Source organism: Macaca nemestrina, chromosome 14 (assembly GCF_043159975.1).
Source record: "Macaca nemestrina isolate mMacNem1 chromosome 14, mMacNem.hap1, whole genome shotgun sequence".
In the NCBI taxonomy this organism is placed as follows: domain Eukaryota; kingdom Metazoa; phylum Chordata; class Mammalia; order Primates; family Cercopithecidae; genus Macaca; species Macaca nemestrina.
The window spans coordinates 108,386,091-108,403,145 of record NC_092138.1 but is presented as its reverse complement, the minus strand read 5'-3'; positions in this window follow the sequence as shown (position 1 = coordinate 108,403,145).

Genomic DNA, 17,055 nt, shown 5'->3' with positions numbered 1-17,055 from the left:
TGTTGTTCAGTGATCATTTGGTTTTCTGTAAAAGAAATGCTCTCAAACCCAGTTAGGCATAAAACAGAATTCATGGAACAAACTGGCATTCTCTCATGGAAGCAGTCTCGTATGGCAAGCACATTTCCAGGCCTCTTCCAGGGTTATGCTTCCTCCTGTTTCCTCTTCTCCCTGTGTCTGCCTTTGTTTTTTGCCCTTTCTAACACACCACTTTTCTCTTCTTCTCCTCTCTGTCCACAGTCTAACAATTGCTGCCATGATGGTGTTCTCAGCCCACAGTCTATGTCACATCAGTCCCAGTGGCCTGCAGACTCTGACAAGGCATCACTAAACTCCAATTCCAGACTTATGGAGAGATGATCTGACAGACCCAGTAAAAGTCAGAACTACCCCAGACCCAATAAACTGAGACAGACAGCAGGGTCCCATCACATCTATGTGGCCACTTTCCTGCGCCAGGCAAACCTCAGGAAGCTTAGGGCCACAGGTGTACTCAGGAATAACTGAAATCAGAAGCCCAGAGCTTCCTTTATCTCAGCCTCATTCTCTGATCACAGACCTTCTCCTTCCACACGGCAGAATCAGACTGCTGATAGTTTTATATCCTCTGATTGCTTCTACCATTGAATAAGAATTGGCTATCTAAGATTCACTTTAAAAATCCTGGGAAAAGATTCCAATGGGTCTAGCTATGACCAGGTGACCACTCTGGCCCGATCAAGGCCATTTAGAAGGACAGGGTCATTAAAGAACACAGCTGCTCCTGCAGAAAGAACAGGTTGCCAGGAAAATGGGTGGTCCCAGGAAAATCGACCCATGTGTTGGCCCAAAGCTGTGTTATGATTCTGTTTGCTTATCTCCTCTACTTGCCCCTAACCCCACCTCAGTTGGTTCTGGAACTCAAGGAGCATGGCTGTGCCATCTCTAGCTCGCCCCATCCCAAGCTCATCCCATCCCACAATTAGCGTCCAAACCCTCTGGTTTTATCTTCCAAGCCTTCCTCACATTCACACCCATTCCGGAAGCTTTCTTTTTTTAAAAAAAAAAAAGTCGAAAGCATATGTTCTTTCAGACTATTTCTCTGCCAAGGCTTTTTTTGTTTGTTTGTTTTGTTTTTGTTTTTGGTCTTAACTAGTTTTTGTTAATAGACTTTATTTTTTAGAGCAGTTTGAGGTTTGCAGCAATGTTGAGCAGGAAGTACAGAGGGTTGCTACCCTTGCCACCCTACTGCCCCCTTGTGCCTCCCCCACTATCAACATCCCCCACCAGAGTGGTACATTTGTTACAACGGATGAACCTACATTAAAACAGCATCGTCACCCAAACTCCATAGTTTACATTAGGGCTCACTCTTGTGGTATACATTCTATGGGTCTGAACAAACGTGTAATGACATATGTCCACCACTGGAGTATCACACAGAATACTTTCACTGCCCTAAAATCCTGTATTCAGCCTGTTCATTCCTCTCTCCCTCCTGACCCTTGGCAGCCACTGACCTTTTTACTGTCTTCACCGTTTTGCCTTTCCCAGAATATCATCTAGTTGGAATCATACTGTTACAGTGGGTAGCTGGTCAGGCATGAGCAGGGCAGGAGAGGGCTCCCCTCACTCGCCCACATACACACAGCAGGAATGTCAGCGACCATCAGCTGATGGTCAGGTGGTTGTTGACTGTCTCCTAAAACGATATTTGGTAACATCCGTTCCTAGGGAAAGGTAGTCTTCTAATAGTCAGAGAACACCTGAAACTGGCGATCAGCACCTTCCCAATAAGATCTCAGGAGTTGGGCGAGTGGGCTCAAGCATAAGCATTAAGAGGCAAAATGGCAGAGTTTAACTGGTATATGATCTTCCTCTAGGAATGCTAGACTGGTACGGGAGGAATGCCTCAAGTGAGCATAAGTATGACTCCAGTAAACACAGTGCGCATGCTCCCCTCCCTCATCCACACTAGCAGGCCACTGTGCATGAGGACAGCCCACCCCAAGGGAAGAATCAGGGGATAAGGGAAGCAAGACCCTGAAAGTACGCACACATATAAAACCCCAAGTCAAAAGGTCAAACCACACACTTGATCTCTGAAGTTGCCTGCTTGGCCCTCTTCCACGTGTACTTTACTTCCTTTCATTCCTGTTCTAAGGCTTTCTAATAAACTTTCACTACTGCTCTAAAACTTGCCTCCATCTCTCCTTCTGCCTTCTGCCCCTCAGTTGAGTTCTTTCTTCTGAGGAGGCAAGAATTGAGGTTGCTGCAGACCTGTACAGATATGGATTCAATGCCGGCAACAATACGTATGTAGCCTTTTCAGATTGCCTTCTTTCACTTAGCGATATGCATTTAAGTTTCCTCCATGTCTTTTCATGGCTTGATAGCTCATTTCGTTTTAGGGCTGAACAATAATCCATTGATTGGATGTGTCACAATTTATTCATTCACTGACTGAAGGGCTTCTTGATTGTTTCCAAGTTTTGGCAACTATGAACAAAGCTGCTATAAACATCAGGTGGAGATTTTTGTGTGGACATGTTTTCAGCTCCTTTGAGTAAATACCAAGGAGCCTGATTGCTAGATTTTATGCCAAGAGTAGGTCTAGTTTTGCAAGAAACTGCTAAACTGTCTTCCAAGGTAGCTGTACCATTTTGCATTCCCACTAGCAACGAATGAGAATTCCTGTTGCTCTACATCCTCATCAGCATTTGCTATTGTCAGTGTTCCAAATTTTGGTCATTCCAATAGCTGCATAGTGGTATCTCACTGTTGTTTCAATCTGCATTTCTCTACTGACATATGATGTGAAGCATATTTCCATATGCTTATGTTATCATCTTCTTTGGTGAGGTGTCTGTTAAGGTCTTTGGCCCATTTCTAAATCAGTTTTTTTCTTATTGTTGAGTTTTAAGAGCTCTTTACATATTTTGAATAATAGTCCTTTATCAGTTATATCTTTTGCAAATATTTTCTCCCAGTCTGTGGCTTGTCTTCTTATTCTCTTGATGCCATAGATTTGTAGTAATGAAATGTAAAAACTCAAAGCTACAAAATTAAGCTTTTGTTTTGCTGTTGATTTTTTGTTTTTGTTTTGGATCACTTCTTCCTTGAGATATGAAGCCTAATCTTTTTTTTTTTTTTTTGCAATGGAGTTTCACTCTTGTTGCCCAGGCTGGAGTGCAAGGCTGCGATCTCAGCTCAGTACAACCTCTGTCTTCCAGGTTCAAGTGATTCTCTTGCCTCAGCCTCCTAAGTAGCTGGGATTACAGGCACCCACCACCACGCCCAGCTATTTTTTTGTATTTTTAGTAGACACAGGGTTCTACCATGTTGGCCAGGCTGGTCTTGAACTCCTGACTTCAGGTGATCCACCTGCCTTGGCCTCCCAAAGTGCTGGGATTACAGGTGTGAGCCACCACACTCAGCTGAAGCCTAACTTTTAAAGAGGGATGAGAACCAGGTTAAGGTGCTAGAAGGAACTGCCAAGGAGAAAACACTCTTTCAAAATACTTATCCACAACACGGGTATTATAGGATAGTGCGAGGTCATTTGCCAAAGGTGTCAATACATATGGTCAAAGTGCTGTAGGAAAAGTAAGAAAAGAAATATTCACTTTTCCAGGAACAAGCTACTGAGAAAAAGAAGGTATGAGCCAGTCCTTGAGAAACGAGGGGCAGTCAATAGGCAGACAAGCCAGGAAAGCCGTCCACATGTGCAGGGCGCAGAAGGGTGAGAGGTTTGCTGGGGCCAGTATGAAGGATGCACAGCTGGGAGGGGGAGGCATGAGGCTTGAGTGGAGGATCACGCCCAGTTGGAAGGATCTAGTGTCCCAGGCTGAGGGCCAGTGGGAGCCACATCCCACATAACCTCATCCAAAAATTCTTTTACAACCACTTATGCTAGTGATTCTCAAACTGATGCCTTTAGCCTGGTCCTCTTCCCTGAACCCTGAACATGTATATCCAGCAGCCTACAGGACGTGTCCATTTGAATAGCTCATGGGCATCCCACATCTAGACCTCAGCTCTGGTCATCTCTTTCAAACCTTCTCCTCCCTCGGTCTTCCTCATCCCATCCATCAGGAGCTCCATGTTTCCAGTTGCTCAGCCAATAACCTGGGTGCCATCTTTGCCTCCTCTTTTTCTCTTGTGCCTCACCTCCACGCTGTCAGCCTCAAGGCTTAGGACAGTAAAAGAGGTGCCTCTACTGAGCACCAAACTTATTTTTAGCTGTGCGGAAGAAGAGAAGGCATGTTCCTTGTGACGGATACATACACATTGGCCAAGCGGAAGTGGTGGGGCAGGGGCCCAGGAAGGAGATGCTTCAGGCAGGAAGGTCATGTGCAAAGGGCACAAAAATATAAGAAAGAGGTCTTGTGTGGGGATGGCAAGGAGGCCAGTCTGACTGCAGGCATGGGGACTCAAGGGGACCTGGTGAAGGAAGGCTCCAGAAGTGAATGAAGTCTGGCCAGTTCCTGCAGGTCCTGACAGATTCCTAGGTCTCTTAGCTTACCCTTCGAGGTCCTCCATAGCCTCTCACTAAGCACCAAGGCCTGTGTCTACTCTTCCTGTCTTCACCCAGGCTTCTGCCCATTGCCCATGTGGCCACCCTTGACTCTCAGAATCACAGTTCCTAGACCACTGTGTTTGGTTTTGGCTTTTGGCTCCTGTTGCACACCCAGCCCTATAGCCTCCGAGCATGAGTTCACAGACCAGCGCTTGTCAATGAGATGGAAATGCAAGTAGGGAAATGAGAAATAGGGACAATGCGGCATGATGGAAACAGAATTGCATTTCTGTCTGTGTGTTGCCACAATGCATGAAAATGGCCGGACATGTTGAATGTAAGTGGATGTTTGGAATACTCTGGCTTAAAACTGAAGCTACACGGTATACACAGATTTCACTTTGGGGGCATGAAGGGGAAAGACACCACAAATAGATAAGCAGTTATTAACGTAAGAAGCCTATATGGCTACCAATTGAGAGGGACACGAGGTGACTATTAAGATGCCCCAGTTAAAGAAGCCAAAATGATTTTATTTCATTTATTTTTTACTTTAGAGACAGGGTCTTGCTATGTTGCCCAGGCTGGAGTGCAGTGGCTATTCACAGACACAATAATCACACATTGCATCCTGAAACTCCTGACCTCAAGTGATCTTCCTGTCTCAGCCTCCTGAGTAGCTAGAACTATAGGTGCATGCCACTGTGCCTGGCTGACAAACTGATTTTCAGTGTAACTCCCAAATTGAAAGTTTTTAGGGTGATTCTTTGAATGAAACGGGGTAATTTATCATCAAGCAGCTTCTCACACAGGCAACTTCATGTGTTTCTACAGTGGGTCATGGCACAGATTCACTTATTTAATGATGATAAAAGATTCTCAGGGGCAATTCCAGAAGGCCAACTAATGTATAGTACCTGTGACTATCTGGCGAGTGTGTGGTACATGTGCACGTGTGTGTGATATGTGTAAATTTGTCAAATGTCTTTTCAGTGAAAAGAGTGTTATTTTCTTTCCTTTTCTTTTTTCTTTTTTTTTTTAATGGATGGGATCTTGCTATGTTGCCCAGGTTGGTCTTGAACTCCTGGGCTCAAGTGATCCTCCAGCTCCACCTCCCAAAGTGCTGGGATTACAGGCATGGGCCATAGTACCTGGCTGGAATGTTTTTCATTGTGTTATTATTTCCTTCCAACTGATAAATATTAAGATGGACTTTATTTTATGAAATTGTGGTGACAGCATAGGTACTTATGAGACAGACTCTTTGTTGGCTTCTCTGTAGGCAACTCTTTGTTGGTTTCCAAATTGTTTTTGGAATTTTCCAGTCCATGAAATCCCAAGGTCTGAGAATCAGGGCCTCCCTGATTAAACATCTGGCTTTGAACGCTTTACTACATCTTTGACCTGAATGTCCCTTTAGGACACAACTTTCAGCATTTGCTTTTTTGTTCCAGGAGGTAAAATTTACCTGGCACATAAGACCACAAATGACAAACCCAAAGGGGAAGAAGTTAGGATGTCATTTCAGAGTCTGATGTGGCTGAAACTCCCACTACTGATGATTTAAATTTCTCACACAGAAACCAGAATGCCAATTAAAATATAATCAGAGTACATTGCCATCTGTGGTAGAGGCTTCCGGGACCCTGGAGCATATTGGTGTGCTCCTTCATGTTTCCCAGCCTCCCTTGCAGTTAGGTTGGCCATGTGACTGGTTCTGGTCAATGGAGATGTGAGCAGAAGTGCTGTGTATTAATCCTAGGCTACAGTAGTTAAGTACCTTGTGGGATTCCCCATTCTCTCTTCCCTTTCTACCTGCCCTCAGGTAGATAACCTCAGAGTGACCTTGAAGCTACGAGGTGATGGAGCCACAAGATGGAGGCAGCCTGGGCTCCTGGGTTACCATTCAGAAGCAACCTTCCAGAAACCTGGTAGACTGTGATGTAGCAGAGAAATAAATGTCTATTGGAGCAAGCCACAGAGATTCTAGGGTTTATTTGTTACTGTAGTGTGGCCTATCCTACTCTGACTGATATACCACTCGCTAAAAATGCCCACTGGTGCCTTCCCATTGCATTTAGAAGAAAACGTAGCATCTTTTCTGTGGTCTACAAAGCACTCCATGTTGTGGCCCCTGCCTACCTCTCAGGCACCCCCTCCTGTCCACGGCTCCCACATCCACCCTGTTCCAGCCATACTGGCCCTTGAAGGAGGCTCAAACACACCAACCTCACTCCCCCAATGGCATCTGCATTCTGCCTGGAGTGGTCTGCTTCCAGATCATATTTCCTCTTAACATTCACCTCAACCTAAATGCCATCTCCTCAGAGCAACCTTCCCTGGTCACCTAAAAGTTGAAAAGCCCCGTTTGTCATTCTATACCATCAAGTTTTACTTTAATCTTGACGCCTCACTACCTGGTGCTTTTGTTTGTTTATTTCCCGTCTTTCCAATGTTTCTGTCTTATTTGCCATTGAATCCCCAGGGCTTAGTAAAGAGCCCAGGGCACACAAGAGCTAATAAATGTGTGTTGAGTGAGTGGATGTGATGTGATTTGGATCTCTGTCTCCAACAAATCTCATATCAAATTGTAACCCCCAGCATTGGAGTGGGGGGTCTGATGGGAGGTGATTGGATCATAGGGGTGGATTTCTCATGAATGGTTTAGTGTCATCCCCTTGTGGTACTGTCCTCATGATAGTGAGTGAGTTCTCATGAGATCTGGTCATTTAAAAGTGTGTAGCACCTCTCCCCTCTCTCTCTCTTCCTGCTCTGGCCATGTGACATGCCTGCTTCCTTTTCGCCTTCCACCATGATTATAAATTTCCTGAGGCCTTCCCAGAAGCCCAGCAGATACCAGCATCATGCTTTCTGTACAGCCTGTGGAACTGTGAGTCAATTAAACCTCTTCTCTTTATAAATTACCCAGTCTCAGGTTTTTCTTTTTCTTTCTGTCTTTTTTTTCTTTGAGATGGAGTCTCACTATGTCACCCAGGCTGGAGTGCAATGGCGCGATCTCAGATCACTGCAACCTCTGCCTCCTGGGTTCAAGCAATTCTCCTGCTTCAGCCTCCTGAGTAGCTGAGATTATAGTCACCAGCCATCATGTCTGGCTAATTTTTGTAGAGATGGGGTTTCACCATGTTGGCCAGGCTGGTCTTGAACTCCTGACCTCAGGTGATCCGCCCGCCTCGGCCTCCCAAAGTGCTGGGATTACAGGCATGAGCCACCGTACCCGGCCTTCAGGTTTTTCTTTATAACAATGAAATAATGGCCTAATACAGGATGGATGAACAAATGATGCAGCTCTGTGTTTCCTTGCATCTGCTGAGGAGTTAACTGTGCCCTGTAAGCGTTAGGACACTGTGCCTGTTATCTATTTTTGTGGGACCAGCCTTCTTAAAACAGTGGCTTACAATAACAGGAATTGTTTTCTTTGCTTACAAACCTGGGAGTTGGCTGGATTCTACTAGGCAGTTCTCAACTGGGGTTTCTCATGAAGTTGTATTCAGACAGCGATTGTGGCCCAGGTCATTCTGAAGACCTATTCACTCCTATGTCTGGCTCCTGGTCTGGGAAAATGCAAACATCTGGGGATTATACCGCTGTCCAGCTGTGTGACTTTAGGCAAGCTGCTCAATCTCTTTAAGCCCCAGACCTTTCTATGTAAAATAGAAGCAGAGAAGCAGGAATGACAATAGCACCTATCACTTATTGGGCATCAATCCTGTTCCAGACACCATATATGTTAAACTCTTGGCACCCCTGTCTACACAAGCCTTATAACAACCTATTTGGGGTCCAGGTGCAGGCTTACGCCTGTAATCCCAGCACTTTGGGAGGCCAAGGTGGGCGGATAACTTGAGGTCAGGAGCTCGAGACCAGCCTGGTTAATGTGGTGAAACTCCGTCTCTACTAAAAATACAAAAAAAAAAAATTAGCCAGGGACAGTGTCAGGTGCCTGTGGTCCCAGCTACTCAGAAGGCTGAGGCAGGAGAATCGCTTGAGTCCGGGAGGCAGAGGTTGCAGTGAGCCAAGTGAACCCAGATCACACCACCATACTCCATCCAGCCTGGGTGACAGAGCGAGACTCTGCCTAAGAAAACTCACAAAATCTATTATGTAGATATTGTTATTGTAGGGCCTACTCATTTTATACACGAAGAAACTGGGGTTCAGAGAAGTTATGTATCTTGCTCAAAGTCATGTAGCTAATTGTGTCAGGGACTTCTAACTAATGCAGTGCACTGAGCCAATGCCTCAGTCCATTTAGGCTGCTGTAACAAGATCCCTCAGACATGGTAATTTAAAACAAAAGACATTTATTTCTTACAGTTCTAGAGACCAGGAAGTCCTAGATCAAGGTGCCGGCAGATTCAGTTTCCAGTGAGGGCTCTCTGCTCCATAGGTGGCTCTTTGCTGTGTGTTCACATGGTAGAAGGGAACGGCAGCTCTCTGGCGCCTCTTTTATAAGGGCACTAACCCCAGGCACAGGACGGAGCCCTCATGACCTAATTACCTCCCAAAGGCCCCACCTTCTAATATCATTGCCTTGGTGATCAGGTTTCAACATATGAATTTGAGGAGGACACATTCAGGCCATAACTGCCAGTATGGGAAATTCCCCCTCCTGCTCTATGTATATTATAATTCTCGACAAAATATAAACAAAAAATATAAATGCATGATTGAGTTCACAGCCAAGGAAAAGGAGGCCCCAGGGACCAGAAAAAGAGGAAATTCAGAGGTGGGACAGTGAGCAGAATGTGAGGTTGAGGGGCTCGCTGGGGCGAGGGAGGGTGTTGGGAGCCTTGGGCCCTGTGAATGCAATGGGCTGGAACAGAGCTATGTGCATAGAGCCAGGAGCCACAGAGGAAGAGGGACAGAACAACTCTGCCCAGGGCTCCCACTGTCCTCCCAATGAGCAGCCAGTCGCCTGAGACCATTAGTGGAGCGGGGCATTTAAGTGGCACAGCTAAGTCAGGCCTGGAGCAGGGATTTGACTTTGCCGCTCCATAACTGGCCTGCATGCTGATAATCAGGCATTGTCAATGTATTTAAACGTTCAACTAAAATAACATCTCTAGACACCTCTCTAGCTCTATCCTTTCTAGTTAGTATCCACTCTAAAAATCTGTTAGAACTGGCAAAAGGTCAGAGGAAAAAGGAAAATTTGGAAATTAAGCAAAACATTTGTAAATCAACGACGGGTCAAAGCCAAAAGTGCAGGGGCCATTGGAATGCTTGGGTTGGAAAACGCCCCTTGTCAAAACTCACAGATGGGGCCCAAAGCCTTGATATCATGGAAATTAGAGAGTACCATGCTTACAAATAAACAAGCACAGCAGCTCTACCTATCAAAACTTGGGGGGAAAAATTTTGCCTGCTGGTCTGCAAAGGAGGCAAAAAATCTTGCCAATCTCTTGGGCCAGGAATGGAAAAAACAAATGGGAGTCCAGGGCGACAGCATGCCCCAGGGTAAAGCCTGGAGCCACTGGCATTTACCCTGCGAAATTAGTAAGCAATCTCACCTGGGACCGGAGGAAAATCTCGGCTCCCCATGGAGGCAAGCTTCAAACAGCTCGATAGACACAACCCAGGGCTCACCGGGAACCCAGGGAAGACAGACCCTGCTTCGTGTGAGTTAATAGACAAAAATTACAGTCTAGGCATGGTGGCTCATGCCTGTAATCCCAGCACTTTGGAAGGCTGAGGCGGGTGAATCACCTGAGGTCAGGAGTTCAAGACCAGATTGGCCAATGTGGTGAAACCCTGTCTCTACTAAAAAATACAAAAATCAGCTGGGCGTAGTGGCGGGGGCCTGAAATCCCAGTTACTGGGGATGCTGAGGCAGGAGAACTGCTTGAACCCAGGAGGCAGAGGTTGTGGTGAGCTGAGATCATGCCATTGCACTCCAGCTTGGACGACTAGAGCGAAACTCCATCTCAAAAAAAAAAAAAGAAAATTACAAAGTACACAAACAAGCCACCAAGGGAAAGACCCAGTGGGTACAACCAAGGGGATAATTTGCACCCCAAGACTTGGAGATGAAAGAACAGCCTGAAAGAGCTGAGCATTTAAGCCCATTGGATGAAATAAAAGGAGGGATGCAAACAAGGGGAGAATAGGAGAGAAAGGAAAAATTGCAGGCTAGCATTTGGCGGAGCTGGGACTCAAAGCCAAGTTCACAGCTGAGCCAAACCAATGCCGGGACTGTGTCTATGGTTGCGGAGGAGAGTAGAGGAACGGGAGAACCTCAACCCCTCCCTGTTTGCTTCCCCAGGAAAGGTCTGTTCCCTGGCTCAGGAGCCACTAGTATCCCTGTCACTTATTTGCCATTGGTTTTCCAAGAAGAATAGATCAAAATGATCAGCCTCATTTATCACATGGCTGATGGGTGTGGTGGGGGAAAAGTAAGTGTTAGCTATCATCCTTGAGGGTTTTTTTGTTTTGTTTTTTTTGTTTTTTTTTTTTTGAGATGGAGTCTCACTCTGTTGCCGAGGCTGGAGTGCAGTGGCACCATCTCAGCTCACTGCAACCTTTGCTTCCCGGCTTCAAGCGATTCTCATGGCTCAGCCTCCTGAGAAGCTGAGATTACAGCCACCAAACCTGGCTAATTTTTGTATTTTTAGTAGAGACGGGCTTTTGTCATGTTGGCCAGGCTGGTTTCAAACTCCTGACCTCAGGTGATCCCTCTGCCTTGGCCTCCTGAAGTGCTGGGATTATAGGCATGAGCCACTGCACCTGGTCAGTTTTTTTTTAAATTTAATTTTGAGTTGGGATCTCACTGTGTCACCCAGGCTGGGGTGCAGTGATATGATCATAGCTTGTTGCAGCCTCAACCTCTGGGATCAAGCAATCCTCCCACCTCAGCCTGCTGAATAGCTGGGACTACAGGCATGCTCCACCACACCCGGCTAATTTTCTTATTTTTGTAGAGACAAGGTCTCACTGTATTGTCCAGGCTGGCTTCACAGGCATGAGCCACCATGCTTGACGGCCCTTGGGGGTTTTAACCAGGGCCTGGACATAGATTCCACTTCATAGGACAAAGAATATTTTATCATTCAGTTCAAGTTATTCATTCCTTACCTAAGCACCATCCTCTGAATCCTGGGAGCAATTAGACCTCACTGAAATCCTAGGTGCTACAGCCTGATCAAGTCATCGTGTCTTTTTGGGTCTTAGTTTCCCCCCCACCTATTTTTTTTTTTTTTTTTTGAGACGGAGTCTCGCTCTGTCGCCCAGGCTGGAGTGCAGTGGCGCGATCTCGGCTCACTGCAAGCTCCGCCTCCCGGGTTCACGCCATTCTCCTGCCTCAGCCTCCCGAGTAGCTGGGACTACAGGCGCCCACAACCGCGCCCGGCTAATTTTTTGTATTTTTAGTAGAGACGGGGTTTCACCATGGTCTCGATCTCCTGACCTTGTGATCCGCCCGCCTCGGCCTCCCAAAGTGCTGGGATTACAGGCGTGAGCCACCGCGCCCGGCCTTTTTTTTTTTTTTTTTGAGACAGGGTCTCTCTCTGTCTCCCAGGCTGGAGTGCAGTGGTGCAATCATAGCTCACTGCAGCCTCAACATCCTGGGCTCAAGCAATCCTCCTGCCTCAGCCTCCCAAGTAGTTGAGACTATAGGTATGCACCACCAAGCCCAGCTAGTTTTTGTGTTTTTGTAGGAATGGGGCTTTGCCATGTTGCCCAGGCTGGTCTTTGGATGCCTGGGCTCGGATGATCCTCTCACCTGGGCCTCCCAAAGTGCTGGGATTACAGGTGTGAGCTACTGTGCCTAGCCTCCTCAGCTCTTAAATGGGAATCATAATTGCCCTCTGCCCCTTGCAGACTTGTAGGGAGGAACAGAGAAGCTTCCTGTAAAGCCCCCAGCACAGTCTGGGTGGGGTCTTGGCAGTGAGGGCCATACCCACCCGGCAGCCCCAGGCCCCGGGGTGCGCAGATTTGTTTCAGCTGCAGGGAAAATGAGTGGAGAGAGAGAAAGAGGTCAGTGTTGGAGGGGTCAGCTGTGTGCTTCCCTGGTCCCGAGACAAAGAAGCCTCTTCATGAAGTCCCCCTCCCAGACCCTTCTGCTTCCTGCGCTGCCCGCCCCGGCCCCCACCAGCAGATTCCCTCAGTCCCACTGTTTTGCTTCTGTATCTGGTTTTGTGACAGTTTTAAAGATGTCAACATGCCACAGAGCTCACACTGGAGCCGGCCCAGCCTCAGCTGCTGTCCTCACCGTCATCGTCAACAGATGTTTAACCCGCTGTTCCTCTGCTTTTGTAAACACTCTGTCTCCTTTCAAATCTCAAATTAATATGATCCTTCCCCTCTCCTTTCAAATCCTGCCTTACAGCCACATGCCCAGAGACAGTTCGATTTCAGATCATAGACAGATGCACGATAGGAACAATGTTCACAGGGGCCCAGACAGGGACAGATCCTGTTCTCAGAGGTCCCAGTCTCCCCGACCTATGACATCCTGGATTGCAGGCCAACTTACAGACACAGTCAAGTCCACACAGAACCCTTTTGAGATCTCATAAGCAAAGGTAGCCGAGACCCAGGAGCCCCAGCCCCAAAAATTTATAAGGACAGAGTCCTCTATGGTCAGACGCTCAGACAGACAGACACACAGACTCTGACACAGAAACACAGATGTGCAATCACACAGTCACAGACAGCCGGGAACGGCCACGCATTCACAAACATTGTTGTGGGCCAAATTGTGTCTCTCAAAATTCATGTGTTGAAGTCCTAACCCCTACTCCCTACCTCAGAACGTGCTGTGTTTGGAGGGAGTGCCTTTAAAGAGGTAAAGAAGGTTGAAATGAGGTCACTGGGGTGAGGTCCCTAATCCAACAGGACTGCTGTCCCTAGGAGAAGAGGAGATGTGGACGCAGACACACGCAGAGGAAAGAACACGAAGACACGGGGAGAAGACAGTCATCTCCACGCCGAGTGAGACCTCAGGAAAAACCAACCCTGCTGGCAACTTGACTTGGACTTCCAGCCTCCAGAAATAAATTCCTGTTGTGTAAGCCACAGTCTGTGGTCCTTTGTCATGGCAGCCCTGGCAAATGAATTCAGACATGGAGGCCAAGAGACCCTCAATGTCCCCCAGTGCCACCCCAGACCCACTACTGCCTCCACAGCCTTGCACAGAGCCCTGAAGGCAGCATGGACTCCTGTAGACATGAAGTCCAGGGCTGCATTTGCCACAGCCCCTTCCTCAGCCTGAGTTTGGCCCAATTTCCTGGTGGCACCAAGATACAAGAGGAGATGGCACCTGGGGGCTTCCTCCACTGGGCAGTGGAATTACGGAAAATGCGGTGATAACAGCTCACACAGCTGAGTTCCATTTGGAAATCTCAAGGGCTGTTGCAAACACTTCGCAGGTATTCACTCATGCAGCCTTCTCAACAACCTTGGAGGTAGGTGCTGTTAAAAATCCCCATTCGAGAGATGGCAAAATAGAGGCCAGAGAGGTCCAGTAACTTACCTGAGATCACTCAGCCAGCAAAAGCTGAGCTGGGACTTGAATCGAGGCAGCCTGGCTCAAACCTAGCTCTAAACCGTGGGACAATTTGCTACCAGGATCAGAGATAGAGCCAGATTACAGAAGAGTTCAAATCCCTGGTCAAGAAGAAAGCAAGTCAAAATGCTTTCGCAGGCTGGGTGTGGTGGCTTATGCATGAAATCCTAGCACTTTGGGAGGCTGAGGTGGGCGTATCACTTGAAGTTAGCAGTTCGAGACCAGACTGGCCAACATAGTGATAGCCCATCTCTACTAAAAATACAAAAATTAGCTGGGCATGGTGGTGGGCACCTGCAATCCCAGCTACTCGGGAGGCTGAGGCAGGAGAATCACTTGAACCTGGGAGGCAGAGGTTGCAGTGAGCTGAGATTGTACCACTGCACTCCAGCCTGAGTAACAGAGCGAGATTCCATTAAAAAAAAAAAAAAAAAAAAAAAAAAAAGCCTTTGGGCTGGCAACATCATTTGCAGGGCCCAGTTCCAAAATGAAAACAAGTCCCCTGTTCAAAAAGCAGGAGAAAAGTACCACAAAAAAAATTAAAAGAAAAAGTTTTCTTCTTTCCTCAGTGACCTCTCTATTGACTTATAATGGTTTCAGTTTGCTATGTAATGTCACTCTAAGTAAAAATAAAAAACACATAATTTCAAATTATTAGTGCAAATTTTACTCTGTATTTTACAAAGTCAGTTTTTTTTTTTTGTTTGTTTTTTTTTTTTTTTTTTTTTTTTTGAGACGGAGTTTCACTCTTGTTGCCCAGGCTGGAGTACAATGACGTGATCTTAGCTCACTGCAACCTCTGCCTCCCAGGTTCAAGCGATTCTCCTGCCTCAGCCTCCCAAGTAGCTGAGATTACAGGTGCCCGCCACCAATACACATATTTCATAGCTCACATTGACATATGACTTTTGTCCTCACCAGAACGCAGAAATACTGCACAACACTCACTCCCTGCTTTTATTCCACTTCTAGGTAAACGCACACTCTCCTAACGCTGTCTACCTCCAGCTTACAGATGAGTATGGAAGGGCTGAAAGGAAAGGAACAATGGTTGTGCTATCTGTAACTTTGCTCCCGCTGTGGTTTTTGGCCAAGTGGTTGACTAATGCAGGGAAGTATCATGGATAGGAAAGGATATGCTAGGGTTGCTTGGTAGTTCGCGTTTCTCAGAACACCTTCTTTCTGTTTGAAGCAAGTTCTGGTTTGCAGAGGGAGTGTGACCTCTTGGGGCTTTCAACATCCTACTTAGCCGCAGAAGTAACACGCTTGCCTTCTGATTGCTTTGGAAGTCATGGACTCCCAGTCATGGGTCCACTGGAATTCTGGGCTCATGGGCATGGAAACCCTTAGGAACGGGGAACAGGGATGTGCATTTTGCATGCTATCTACTGTGTTCATGGCATGCTCCATTGCCCCTAATATCTTTACTTACAAAACACAGTTCAAAGATAAAATTGCTAAGAATTTCAAAACAGCCACAGCAGAGCATTAAACCAAGCTCAGGGCCCACTGGAGCTTGGGTGTGACTTCACAGGTACCTACTCATGAATCCGGCCCTGCCTGCCCTGGCCACATTCCTGCCCTCAAGATAGCCTTAGCGTGCAGCTTCCCCTCCCCTGGGCTGCTTCTGGTTCCATGGCCCAGCCGCTCCTTCTCAGAAAGACGGGGGCTCACCTGGTGCTCCATCCTCCACCAAGCGCTTCTCCCACCTGTCCTAGCTCCTCTGCCCTGTGTCAGAGACTGGGCAGTGTCTGGAAGTCCATCCCCTCGGCTGACCTAATTTCAGGATGCTGGGAGCTACAAGGACACATCTTGAGAGCTGAGTGTGTCTTCATCTTCTTCCTATGCCCCAGACTTGCCTAAGTGATCCTGTTGCATAAGTACCACAGCAGGACCCCGTTATCACCTCCAAACCCAGTTCACCCGCCTCACTGCTGCCCCATCACCAATTCCTGAGGCATGGATTTCATCACTTCGGTGCCCTACTCAGAACCTTTTCTAAGTTTCCTGTTGCTTCTGAGTGGAATTTGCATTCCCCAGCCCTGTAGAACTTTCCTCCTGGAGAAAATAGTCTTCGGGGCATACAAGTAGGGTGGGCATTTCATTTGGATCTGGGGGATGGGGAGGGATTTCCTTTTTCCTCCACGACCAAGACAGTGAGATGGGGACAGAGGGCGGGTCTAGGCTCAGAGGATGGTTAGAGTTGGAAACTCCTCCTAAACTGACAGCATGAGGGTGCCTTGGGGAAAATGGCTTGGTGCAGGGAGGTCGGGGGAGATGCTATTGGGAGTCCTAAACCGATTTGGCGTGCCCTTGCTGGCGCAGTAGGACCAGATATCCACACCAAGGTTTGTAGTGGGAGAAAGGAAGGCATTTATTTGCAGGATGCCAAGCAAGGAGAATTGGGCGGTTTATGTTTAAGACCTGAATTTTTAGATGGCTTATAGGTAATGGGTCCCTGTTCCATTTTATTGTGAGAAGACAGGCTGGGATATGTCCTAAAACAACTGTGTAAATAGAAGCTGGAGCCACCAGGGCTGAGTGTAGCAGAGACTGCTATATGATCACCAAGCCATTTTCCTCTTCCTAGCACCCAGTTAGACTACATTTCCCAGCCCCCTTTGCAGTTAGGTGAAACCATTTGATTCAGTTCTGGCCAATAGAATGTGAGGTATGGTTACTTCTAGGCCTGAAAGGCAAAGCGCCTTGAGGTGACAGAACCATAACATGGAAGGGGCCTGGGCCCCTGAGTGACTGTGTGGAACAGAACCTCCACCCAACCCTGCATTAACTCGTGAAGTGAGTGAGAGAAAAACTTGTGTAAAAGCACTGAGATGTTGGTGTTGTTATTTACAGCAGTTAGCTTGTCCTGACTAACACACTGTTTCTCCTTCCACTGCACCCTGAAAAATGACTGTCCCAGTGGTGGGATGTGTGTGCTCCTAGCTCTGCACTGTCTTTCTGTCAGTGGGAGGGGGTTCACCAAGCTGCCAGACAGCCTGTTTTTCTCTTTATGAATAATTAATTTTCAATT